Source organism: Mus musculus, chromosome 4 (genome assembly GCF_000001635.26).
Source record: "Mus musculus strain C57BL/6J chromosome 4, GRCm38.p6 C57BL/6J".
NCBI classification, from domain to species: Eukaryota; Metazoa; Chordata; class Mammalia; order Rodentia; family Muridae; genus Mus; species Mus musculus.
In genome coordinates, this window is record NC_000070.6 from 85,415,600 (window position 1) to 85,429,181 (window position 13,582).

Sequence of the window (13,582 nt, forward strand, 5' to 3'; positions counted from 1 at the left end):
TTTCAAGCACAAGGTCCGACTTCACGTGAAAAAGCTCACTGAGTCAGGTTGCAGACCAGGGCTTCCAAACCAGCAGAGGCTAAAGGAGGCAGAGCAGAAAGAAGCTGTCACCAAAACCAGCTCCCCTATGACTTCTTATGAGACTTTTAACAAACAAGGTAATATCCTTGGACTGATTTCTATGTAATTGGGAGAAATAATTTATATCTTTTAATCAATTATTTCCACAGTAAGTGCTGGTGTTCAACATTACTTTCTTTAGTTTTTGAGTGAATATGCATTTATAGTAATAAATTAATAATAGTAATAATCTGTCTTTTGAAGTTCAAGGATAATTTTATTTTTTTTAAAGAAAAAAAAAATCCAAAGCAGGCAATCTGCAAATCTCAGCAGTTGCCCAGAAGAGGGAGCTAGTAAGAAAAAGGGGATGGGGTGGGGTGGGGAGCCAGGCCATTTGAGTCAAACCAACATGCTCATCCACAGGGTGGGCAAACAGCTACATGGTGAGCAAGGATAAAAGTAAGAAAGGCCAGAGTGAGAGAAAACAAACAAACAAACAAACAAACAAAAAGAACAGACTCTGGCCAGCAACTGAAGGAAAAAGAAGGAAGAAAAAACAAAAAAGAAAAACACTAAACTGTTCTGATTCTTGACCCCATCCAAACCTTATGGTGGCTCAAGGGGATTGTGCTAGAGATTGGAATTATGGCAGGAAAAGTACTTTATCTCATTAAAGGGTCACCTATGCCTCTGATCTCTTTAGCCTGGACTTCAGGTAAACCCCAGGTGGAGGCGTGGAAGCTTGGGGGAGGTAGGAGTAGGCTTTTCCTGGTTCTTTGGCTAGGTGTTTGAGGAACCAGAAGGGTTAACGCTTAAGGTAAGAGGCAACGATATGTCTACACTTAGACATAGATGCTACTCTTCTGACCAGGAGGCACCAGCTTTCCCTTAGGGGCCTTCAGAGCTTCTGGGCTACCCCTTACCTCTAAATGAATAAGCTTAAAATCATCTAGAATCCTGGCCAGATATCAGAGTACACAAACACCCCTGGCATTTCTGGCTTAAAGCCAGGACAAGGCCAAGGACATGTTCAGCCTAAGACTAAGGACATAAAATATGGAGATTGCCAAATGGTCTTCCAAAGTGACTGAAGCAGTCACCATATGTTAAGTATGGCTTATTCTGTGGCTACGTGAACCTGGATAACCAGTGGAGATAACTGGGAGAGCCTTCCCCAGAGGCCAGGACCTCTTCACAGCTGCTTTCAGAGCAGCTCTGTGCCAGGCTGACCTATTTACCAAGCAGGTGCTGTGTTCATGTGTCTCGTGCTGCCTTAGGTCTCACTGGGTCTAATTCATGTCCTCACATCTGATGAAGCCTCTGAACATCAGCTAACACAAGTCCCATCTTTCCAAACCTGTAAGAAGATGACTTAGTAAAGCACAGGACCTGCATTTTGATTCCCTGCACCCATCTAAAAAGCCAGCCAAGGTGGAGCCCACCTGGAACCCCTGTGCTGGGAAAAGAGGGATGGGAAGATCAGGAGGCTTGCTGTGGAGCTCTGGGTTCAACAAGAAACTCTGACTCAAGAACCGGTAAGAAGGACACATGCTCCACTATGTTCATAGCAGCCTTATTTATAATAGCCAGAAGCTGGAAGGAACCCAGATGCCCCTCAACAGAGGAATGGATACAGAAAATGTGGTACATCTACACAATGGAGTACTACTCAGCTATCAAAAAGAATGAATTTATGAAATTCCTAGCCAAATGGATGGACCTGGAGGGCATCATCCTGAGTGAGGTAATACATTCACAAAGAAACTCACACAATATGTACTCACTGATAAGTGGATATTAGCCCAAAACCTAGGATACCCAAGATATAAGATACAATTTGCTAAACACATGAAACTCAAGAAGAATGAAGACTGAAGTGTGGACACTATGCCCCTCCTTAGAAGTGGGAACAAAACACCCATGGAAGGAGTTACAGAGACAAAGTTTGGAGCTGAGACGAAAGGATGGACCATGTAGAGACTGCCATATCCAGGGATCCACCCCATAATCAGCTTCCAAACGCTGACACCATTGCACACACTAGCAAGATTTTATCGAAAGGACCCAGATGTAGCTGTCTCTTGTGAGACTATGCCGGGGCCTAGCAAACACAGAAGTGGATGCTCACAGTCAGCTAATGGATGGATCACAGGGCTCCCAATGGAGGAGCTAGAGAAAGTAGCCAAGGAGCTAAAGGGATCTGCAACCCTATAGGTGGAACAACATTATGAACTAACCAGTACCCCGGAGCTCTTGACTCTAGCTGCATATGTATCAAAAGATGGCCTAGTCGGCCATCACTGGAAAGAGAGGCCCATTGGACACACAAACTTTATATGCCCCAGAACAGGGGAACGCCAGGGCCAAAAAGGGGGAGTGGGCGGGTAGGGGAGTGGGGGTGGGTGGGTATGGGGGACTTTTGGTATAGCATTGGAAATGTAATTGACAAAAATATGTAATAAAAATGAATTAATAAAATAAAATAAAAGTTTCTTAAAAAAGAATAAGGCAGAGAGAGCTATTGGGGGGAAGACATCCAACATTGATTACTGAATTCCACCTGGATACATGGGCATGTACCACACACTCTCATACAGAGAGAGGGAGAGAGATACACACACATGCACACTCACACAGAGAGTGGGAGAGAGAACACACACACACATACACACACAGACAGAGAGACAGCAGAGAGACAGACAGATAGATAGATAGATAGATAGATAGATAGAGATTGATTTGGAGGCATCTTTTAAAGTACAAGTCTAGAATAGATTCCTTATATCTCCAAGTGCTCAATGCTCTCACAGTCACTTGGCCTGCACTTATATCTTCAAATTTTTTAATTAAATTTTTTAGTTAATATACAAGAAAATTGATGATTTTTATTATAACATTTTCAAACTCATTGTTACCTCATTGCTTGCTCTGCGATGTTTTTTCTGTCTGTTCCCATTGTTCTCCATTCTCCTTCAGCTTCTCCATAGTCCCCCTTCTGTTTTTATGGTGTGTGTGTGTGTATGTGTGTGTGTGTGTGTGTGTGTGTGTGTGTGTGTACAGATTTCACCTATCAAAGAAAACCTGCAATGTCTGTCTTTCATTCCCTTATTACTCTACTATCCCTGCCTTCAGATCTCCTCTCCCTCTCTCTCTCTCTCTCTCTCTCTCTCTCTCTCTCTCTCTCTCCATGTTTCTAGGTATCTATGGCGGTGAAGAGACACCATGACCAAGGCAACTCTTATAAAGGACAATATTTAATTGGGATTCAGAAGTTTATCCATGGTAGGAAGCATGATGGTGTGCAGAGAGACATGGTGCTGGCAAAGGAGCCAAGAGTTCTATATCTGGATCAGTAAACAGCAGAAAGATAGAGAGAGGGAGAGAGGGAGAGGGAGAGAGAGACAGAGGAAAAGAGAGACAGAGAGAGACAGACTGGGCCTGGCTTGACCTTCTGAAACCTCAAAGCCTACTCCCCAGTGACACACTTCCTCCAAGACTATACCTACTTCAACAAGGCCATACCTCCCAATAGTGCCAGTCCCTATGAGCCTCTGGGGACTGGCCACTTTCATTCAAACCACCATAACATGTATTCTTCTATTTTCATCCTTATACATTTGCTTCTTTGAAACAAAACAAAAGGCCAGACACAGCCAAATTCTCCACCTGTTGTTTTATGTGAAGTCGTTAACGTGGGTCCCACTCAGAAGCTTCTCTGTTGCTGAAAAGATTGTGTATTTAATGATGCTATGGTTCTCAGTCACTGGTAACATCATCTCAGGCCACAGCCATTTACCCTTCTCCAAGTTCAGTTGCCATAAACAAATATTAGAATTTAAACAATCTACATACACTGATAGCCGTGTCAGAGAATATGATAATTCTGCTTTAACCATCCAACATGACTTAGAAAACTGACGAGGAGGAAGTAAGGCATCCTGTACCCCATTGAGTGCCCTTCTTGCCTCAAAAATTCTTCCTTTACTATCTTTTCTCTTGAGAGAAATTCTTCAGTCCATTCTTTTAGGGTAAGTATTCTAGAGGCAAATCTCTTATTTTTTCCTTCAATTGACAGTGTCTGTACTTTTTTTCTTCATCAGTGGAAGACATTTTCTTTCTGGCTACAGTATTCCTGGCTGATAACTACTTTCTTTCAGCACTAGGAAAGCATGGATCACTTCCGTCTGGTTTCCACAGTTTTGACTGGAAACCTAAGATCATTTGAACTGATTTTGTGCAGCAGGTAGACGGAGCTCTCCTTGCCCTGCTTTCAGGATGTTGTCTTTGTCCGTAGATTATACAGCTCTGACTGTGGATGCATGCCGGCACGGGATTCAATGGGATTACTGGATTTGAATTGCACTCAGTTTCTTGGATCTGCAGTTGTGTGCCTCTGCCAACTCTGGCAGAATATTTGCTGTTATTTTTCCAAATAATTTTTCATCCTAATTTTCTTTCTCTTCTCTTTCTTTCTCAACATAATATTTTTTGTTAATCATTTATGATTTTTTTACAGTGCACCCTGAACACACACACTCTCTCTCTCTCACACACACACACGCACACACACCCCAAGATTTTTGCTATGATTAACAGAAAAGGAGGGGAAAGTATATTTATTATTATAGATTTAGAAATATCAAAGACAATGTTGAATACAATGTTGGCAAAAATATATATAAAAAAGGAAAGAAAAGAAAAAAACCCTTATCTTGTAAAGTCTTTTGACATATAGCTAAAACAGTAGAGAAAATGTAGGTTAAAAACTGAGGGAAGAGTGTTGACAAGAAGTAAAGTTCTACCACAGGAATCTAGAAAACTGTGAATGAATTACATGCAAATGAAGTGGAGAGATGGGACCAATAGAACCCAAGCACAATAAGAGACCAGAGAGCAAGCAGTAGAAAACGTCAATGAAAGCAGCAGCTTGTCCTTTGGCAAGAACAAAAGTGACTCATATTAGACCAGACTGATCCAGGAAGGTAGATAAGGCCTGAAGAGGTTGCTTGGTCAGTAAAGTGCTTGCCTCGTAAGCTTGAGGACCCAAGTTCAGAGCCCTGTTTACCCACATAGGAAACTCAGTAAGAAAGTGCGCACTTACAATCCCAGCGCTAGGGAACAGACGCGGGGGACACTGGGGTTGCTGACTTATGCAGTGAGTTCCAGACCAAGTGAGAGACCTGTCTCCAGACATATGGTAGAGAGTGATAGGGAAAGGCATTGGATCAACAGCTGGCCTCCCAATGCGCATGTGCACACATGCGTATACACAAACAAGTAATACAAAAACAAAACACAAAGAAAAATGAAGCAAAGTACCAAATTGTTTAATTGTGATAAGGTTGATAAAGTGTTTGTTTTGAGTGAACGTGCTTTCAATGCAATTGCTGTAGGAGGACACACCTTAAGCATTATGTATTAGCATACAAGCTTATGCATAACTGTGTACAGAACAAATAGAAAGCATTGTGCCCTAGTGGGTTAGTCCTATGGAAGGTGCAGAAGATGCTCAAATGCACATGCCTCCAGTCTCTCTGCTACCCCATGCCACTGACTGTACTACAAGCTATCCCCATCTATATCTGGTGTTAAACTTCTCCGTTCTGTTTCAGATGAGCCTGTTTCAGTAGCCTCCTTGGGATGCACAAGTGCTGGCTCTATGGGACTTTTTCAGGGTTAGTATTGCAGTTGTTGTTGTTGTTTTTATATCTCTTAGTCATTTATTATACTTATTTTATTTTTAGTATATGTAACTCACAAAACCTTTTCATCTGTACCCCTAACTCCATTTTCTCTCTAAGCATTATGCATTTTATTCAATTTTACAGAGATGGTGATTGTAAAGAATGTATATGTAGTATAGTAGAAAGGAATACTGACTATACTTTTCTAAGTAGTCAAATTTGGGTTTCCCCATGCCTGACACTGTTTGGGTGGCCAAGAACCTGAGGCTGGTTAGGCCATAGGCCTAGGGGAAACCAGAAAAATGACTCCTGGTGACATTCTGATGTACTCACAGACCAGCACCTCCCTCAGCCACCATAAGAGAAGTTTCCTCCTGCAGTATGTAGTAACAAAGACACAGACACAACAGGAAGGGCACACATATGAGTTACAGAGACTGGCAGCATGCACAAGGTCTGCAGGTTCAAGGCACACAGGGCCCACGTGCTGAGAAGGGAAATGAGCATGGGCTCCACCCCAACCAAAAAACTATCTGCAATTGACATAAACTTGCTAAGGAAAAAAATAGGTTTTTTCAAAGGAGTCTCACTTGAAGATAGGTCCCAGGCCGAGCTGTAGATGGCCAACACCAATCTCAATGGTGTTTGTATACTTTTTCTCTTACATTTTCTCTTTCTGTTGTTTTGTGCGAGCATTTTGTTTGGCTGTTTCTTTTAATGATCTTTTGCTTTTAGATGGTGTTTTCCAAATTTATGTGGTGTGTGTTTGCGTTTGTGTTTGTGTTTGTGTGTATGTGTGTGTTTGTGTGTATGAGAGAGAGAGAGAGAGACAGAGACAGAGACAGAGACAGAAAGAGACAGACAGAGACAGAGACAGAGAGAGACAGAGAGGAGAGAGTTTCTTGGCTTTTTCTTTTGTTTGCTTGTTTGTTTTCTACAGAAAGAAAGAGAAAGAACTGGCATGGAGAAGATCTGGGAGGAGGGGCAAAGCATGATCAGAATATATTGCATGAAAAAAAATACTTTTCAACAAGAAATTTGTGTTCCTGGCAGTATAACCAGGTATCATGTGCCTCTCATGGGTTGCAGCATAAACCACACAGAACTACATATGAAGAGTCTTTCCAAGGATCATAAATATGGATCATAGGCCTTGAGAACCAACACTCAGGTTAAAGAGAAACAGTGGGATAAAGGAATCATCAGGAAACAAATCAGTGCTGTAGCCACAAGGAGGTGCAAACACACACACACACGTATGCACATACTTGCATACACACGTGTGCACACACACACAAACACATAACACACATGCATGCATATACTTTCATACACACATGTGTACACACACATAACACACACACACGTATGCACATACTTGCATACATACATGTGTGCACACACACACAAACACGTAACACACACATGCATGCATATACTTTCATACACACATGTGTACACACACACACAAACACATAACACACATACACGCACGCAGGCATGCACGCACCAGATTGGGAAGAGATGAGAAAATACAAGAAAGCAAATACGACAGAACTTTGCGTTTTCACTATACTCTCATTTTTTTTCTGTTTCTCATTTTCATATTGTTAGTGCTACAATATAAAAAATAATGTGTTAAACTCTAACACAGTATGGATAGCGGGCATTTCTAATATTTAATGATTAAAAGTATTAGAATATTTGTATTATTTGGAAAGCTTAAGAGTTTAGGGGTCTGTGAGGATGCAGGTTCCATTTATCTTGCTTGTCCCAATGGACATGGCCTATTTTCACTGTGCTTGTTCTCTGTTACAGAAAGAATTCTTAGGCACCCATGCCCATCTTTTGGATTCCTTGCATTCCTTTGGATGTGAGACTCCCATTGTATGCCCTCCTCTGGCCTCGTAAGGGAAACCAAGCACATAACTTTCTTACTTAGATATTTTTCCTTTGAGAAAAGTAACAATGATATCAAGGTAAAATCTGTAAAAAGTAAATAGAGTTTTGCTTAATAGTCGTGAAGGAAAGGGATGATGTGTTGGACATTTGGATATAGGGGGAAAAGAGCCAAAGACTAGCATAGATGAATGGCCCAAGGGGAAAGGCAGAGCCTAGAAAATAACTCTAAGATGGATATGCCCAAATCCTGCCTTTCATGCAAAACTGGGCACAGCTATCTCAACAACTTGACAACTTGGAACTGCTGACGCTTTGCCAGTGCTGAGAGTGATGGACTCCTGAGCCTCCAGACACAGAGATGTATAATCGCTGTCACAGTGATAGCAGGGGGATCCTGGAGAATGGGGAAGAGTCTGGGAGGATTCAGGGGCACCAAGAAGTGATCACAGGCCTTTTAATTTTGTTATTTTTCTTTTCTAGTATTTTCTCCTATTTTAACTTTTCACTGGAAGAGGTGATTAACTGTTACACATCCAGAAATAGTTTAAGCTAAACATAGCCAAGCTGGCAGGCGTTGCTATAAAATAGAACTTGGGTGTGGGAATGCTGCCTCTTAGCTGTAATCCTTCCCTTGGCTAAAGCAGTGTCAATGCCATGAACTCAAACCAAGGTCAACTTTGCGAATGAAGTAAAATAGCTGATGATTTTATTTAGCAGAATAAGGTGCATGTTCATGGACAGACAACTTCTCTGGGGTAAGAGGGATGCTCTCTTTAATAACAGTGATTTTTGAAGGTAAACGGAACCATTATTACCATTCTCAAGAAGACTTGGCTCTAATTCCTGGTTTTGTGACTGAGAACAACATAAATGAGTTGTGTGAACTCGCACAGCTATTTGATGTCTATTGTAGAGCCTCTTCCCACTGGGGTGTGTGGATTCTGTCACTCTAGGTTTCCTTCCCTATTAGATACTGACCAAACATGAAGGCAAACAGGGATAAAAGCCAGAGCGTGCAATGTCCCAGCTGAGGCCTTGTGAAATTGTTGTTTGCTTAGCTGTTGGGAAAGCTGGAGAGGGGCACCATCAGATGAAAAATCAGAGTCTTTGTTGGAGGCATGGGTTGGGCTCTCTGTGCCTTGGGTGGTGTGACCTGAGGAGATGCTCAGAGGTCATCCTGAGGATCACAGGAATTCAGTATCTGAATGTGTGTGTGGGCATATGCAGAGAACCAGCATTTACTGGCTATAGGCTTTATGGAATTATATTAGAAAAGATTACATTACAGGAGATGTACTTTGGGAAAGATGCCCTGGGCCCATACTGAGTATAAGTAGAAACAAACGAAACCTCCTACCTGCAACCTTCCTTCAGTCCACCTTGTACAGAATTCCATGGATTTTTTGACTATCTATCTATCTATCTATCTATCTATCTATCTATCTATCTATCTATCTATCTGTGTGTGTATTTGAATATATTTTCATATATATACATATTCAAATATATATTTTCAAATATATTCAAATCTATAAACATATATATTCCCTGAGAATTTTCCAATTTTTATTTTTAAAAATATATTTTGAAATATAAGTTTTCAGAAATATTTAAGAATCCCCATATGCTTGAGATTCCCAAGATGTTAGCATTCTTCTGCGTCTCTTCTCAGTAGCCAGCAGTTACATTTGGTATAAGGCCTCTTCATATATAAGCCCTTCAACGTGCATTTCATGAAATGAGGGCAGAGTTTTATATAAAGATTACGCTGTTATCAGAAATTAGCATTGATGCATTTGTTATCCTGTTCTAGGCTACAGACCAATTCAGATTTTGCCAATTGTCACACTCATGTGCTTTAAGTATTTTCTGGTACAGATTTGAGCCCAGTGTAGCAGGATGCTGGAACTCTTGTGTCTCTGCTGGCAAGAGGCTTCAACTGCACTCCTGGTGAGGGTCTCCTCTCCATTCTTAGTCCCTCCCCACAATTTTCCCAGCCTCTATATCCTGCCTCCTACCCAGAAATATATTTCCATGTTGATTACAAATACAGCCGAGGCCACAGTGCAGATTAAGCATGGTATTTCCTTGGCTGTACTGAGGTGTAGTTTGGAATAAGGTAAATGGAATCAAGGTATTCCTAAGAAGTGTCCATACTAATAAGAATAAGTACTATCTTCTTTAAGTTATGGGTGCAGCAAGGGAAAGAGAAGAATAACAGATGTGAGTAGAGTCCACTGTCTCCAGGTTTTCATGTGTATTCATAGCTCATTCCCTAGAGTCTCAACAACTTGCAGGAGCACAAAGAATGTTTACCAGAGCTGACACGGTCTTAATGGTCCTGCCATGCTAGCAAGTCCCATGTTGTGCATTTGTTTCTACTCTGTCGACAGCCTGTATGCATGAATGGGTGCCTAGATGGCCTCAAACTTGTAAGTAAGTAGTTGACCATTTTCGTTCACAATTCATTGATCAGAATTAGTCATGTGACTATAGGACACCACAAAGTGGTTAGAAAGTGACTTTAGCAAGTGCCCAGTATGGAGAGAGCATTGCCACTTGTCAACATGACTGATGTCCATTCAGTGTCTTAGAGTTGCCTGACTCTTAGCATCAGTGGTATTTTATCATATTAGTGGTATGTGAAGTAATAATTCTTACCCTATGTAGCCTTTTAGATGCTATGAAATCTGGCAGTTTTTATGGGAACTTTCAGAATTGTGTCTGGGTTCCTTTCTTCATGGAGTGGTGAATGAATATCCAAGTCAACTGTCACAAGAACAGAGTTTACCAATGACCCCAAAAGCCCAGTGTATCCTTACAGCAATTTATCACCCCCGCCCCTCACTGTGTGTGTGTGTGTGTGTGTGTGTGTGTTGGAGGAGCTATGGGCGTCTTTGCTGTCACACCCTCTCTCTTTCATCTGTATTCATCTATGCTGCAAGTTTCTGTATCCTGGTGGTCTCCATGGCTCCTGCCATGGTGGCTGCTTTCCCAGGAACCTGGTCATGTCCATGTCCTGTAGAACTAACTTGCTCCACCCAGGAGAGTTAATTATCTATTTTAAGCAGGAACTGAAGTTAGGCCAATGCCCAGGATCCAGACCCTATCAACTTTCATCTCATCATGAGCCATGGAACTTTTCTGTGTCAGGCCCCCTGACCGTTACATCCCAATGGGGCTGGAACTCGAGCCCCATGTCAGCTAGAGTTGGTTAGTCTGTCCTTGAAATCCCAGCCCTTGACGACACAGCTTCGTTTACTCCAGTTGCAAACATCATCACTAGCCAGCAGAGTCCTTTCCTGAATCCTCATGATGCTGCTGGGATCACTGCCTCTCAATTTCCAAGTGGTTAATGTACTTCTAGTAGAAAAAGAACAGATGAGAGAAGGGCTTTTCTTGCCTGTGGAATATTGTACTCCATGCAAGACTTAGCATTCTCTCTATAAACAAACCACTTACTCTCCCTCCAGACTTACCTCACACATGCCCAACCTTCTACACCAAGTGGTCTGCACTCACTTATTATCAACATGCTCTTTCACACCACAGGTCTTTGCATTGTCTTTTCTTTAGACCTGTCCCACAGTCTATGTCTTGCTTTGACTAGCTGCTTCTTAGACCTTAATCACTATCATACCTAAATCTACCTTTTCCCTTGCACTCCCTGCCCCTCTTTCCCAGCTATACCCTTGTAACTTTAGTGACTGCATCATGTTATAACTGTGTTTATACATGTTTTCACCATGAGTGGAAGGCACAAGTCATTTTTAAGTGTCGATGTGTATCTGTTTCTAGCTCAGAATGTGATGTAAGATAATAAAAAAATACTAAGTGTTGAATACAGTTTCATATTTGTGAATGAGCGACTGCAGCATAAGCCATCAGATTATTAGCCTGAAGGGTGAATAGGATTCTCTTCCTAGAAGAAGGGAAACTGCAGACCTTGATATAGAGTCACGAAAAGGAGAGGACTGGCCGTCCTTTTCAGTCTTCCTCAAGCATGATGATCAGGAAGAAAGGGTCAGTTATCAGGAAGAAGATGAGGATGGCCTTTTCCAAAAATGGGCTGCAGCACCCAGGAACGCTAAGATTCACCAACATTGTATTCTCACCTGCCTACCAGATACCTTCTGAGCATCTCCGGCCAGTAATGCCCCAAAGCTGAATTCACCATTGCCCTCTCTGCCTCCAGACTTCCTCCTTATACAGCCACAGATCCAGAGGCCTGAGCAGAAACCTGGGGTCATTACAATACCTCTACATCATTTCCCATATCACATCCACCACCAAGACTCACTGAGTCTTTTGCCTGAGCATATTTGGATTCTGCTGCTTGCATGCTTCTGAAATTAAATACATTTTTCTCCATTGTAGTACCCCCATCTGAATTCAGGCCATCTCTTCTCCTAGGCTGCACACTGGCTGTATACCCCTAGTCTCCACACAAAGAAGTTTGACATTTTTCTTACTTGCCTGAAGGATGTCACAGGCTTCTCAGTTTAGATGGGATAAAAATCTTATTGTCTTCAAGTAATTTAGAATTATCTTCATGATCTGGCCCCTTCCTCCACTCCAGGCTTTATCCATGAAGATATTTTATACTGTAGGTGGTCTGAAACCAGCAACCTCCAAACTGGAAGACTCACAGCTAGAGCATGCACAAGAGGAAAAGATGAGAACTTACTAAGTGAAGAAAGGAACTTTTACTAATATTTAATTAGTCACATGAAATGTAATGCAATTATATTTAATATAGTTATCTCCTCATGGCTCTCTCAGCCCTCACACCACAGGAGGGCAATTCACTTATCTGCAAGAGGGATCCTGAGAGAATTAACAGTGTGGTTCAAGGGTGTCTCTGTAGGTGAATTTCTAAAACATTCTCTGTGCTTTTTAGACATTTGAGGGGAAAGAAGTTGGTGAGGATATACTGAGATAATTTTTCCTTTACACTAAAATATTGCAATATACTCATTTATTTGGGGGGAGTGCATGCCAAGGCACACATAGAGGCAACGAAACAACTTTTATGGATACTATCTCCCTGGCCTTTCTTTTACTTTTTAAAAGAAAAGTGTGACCTATAAATTCAAAATAAATATTGATTAATTTCATCTTCTATACAATTTCCTCTAAGCTTTATATTAATTGAATAAGATAATATAATCTTCTGTGGGTTTTATGTATGTATATGTTCTCATGGGAATGCCCTTGTATACATTCACACATACACATGTGCCTTTGGAGGCCAGAGGAAATTGGGTATTATTGCTTTCATTAGCTAGGTGCTCTCTGGTTAGGAGAGGCTGTTTGATCAGTCAGTATAGTCCACCTGTCTCTGTCCCCTCAGTGCCTGGATTATAGGTATGCTCTGACACACCTGGCTTTGTATGTGGTTTGGGGATATCAAACTTAGGTCCTCACATTTATAAGATCAGCATGTGATTGACTAAGCCATCACCACAATCCTGCTTTGTTTTGCTCACGTGGCCTATGTGGAATGTGTGAGCTCATATATGCTTGACTTCCAAGGAACAGCCAAGTCATTTTCCAATGCGTTTGAAACATTTTCAACTCTTGGGCAGTGGTACAGCAGAGCTCAGGTTGCTTCATAGCTACTCAATATTTGATGTTATCACGAGGGACTGAATATTTTATCAGAGCTTAAAACTGATTTTTTTTTCTGATGACCAATGATGATGAGTCCCTTTTATATATGAGTTAGACATTTATAGGTCTCCTTCAAGTGTTTAGTTCATTAAAAAATTTTTTGTTAGTTTTCAGTGTGTTCAAGCACAGATGAAATCTCTGCATTTGGGAGATAGAAACATGTGGACCAGAAGATCAGGGCCAATCTTAGCTGACGAACCCCTGTCTCAAACCAGCAGATGTTGGCTACATCTGCTACCAGCTTGTGAGGTCCTGGTGGAGTT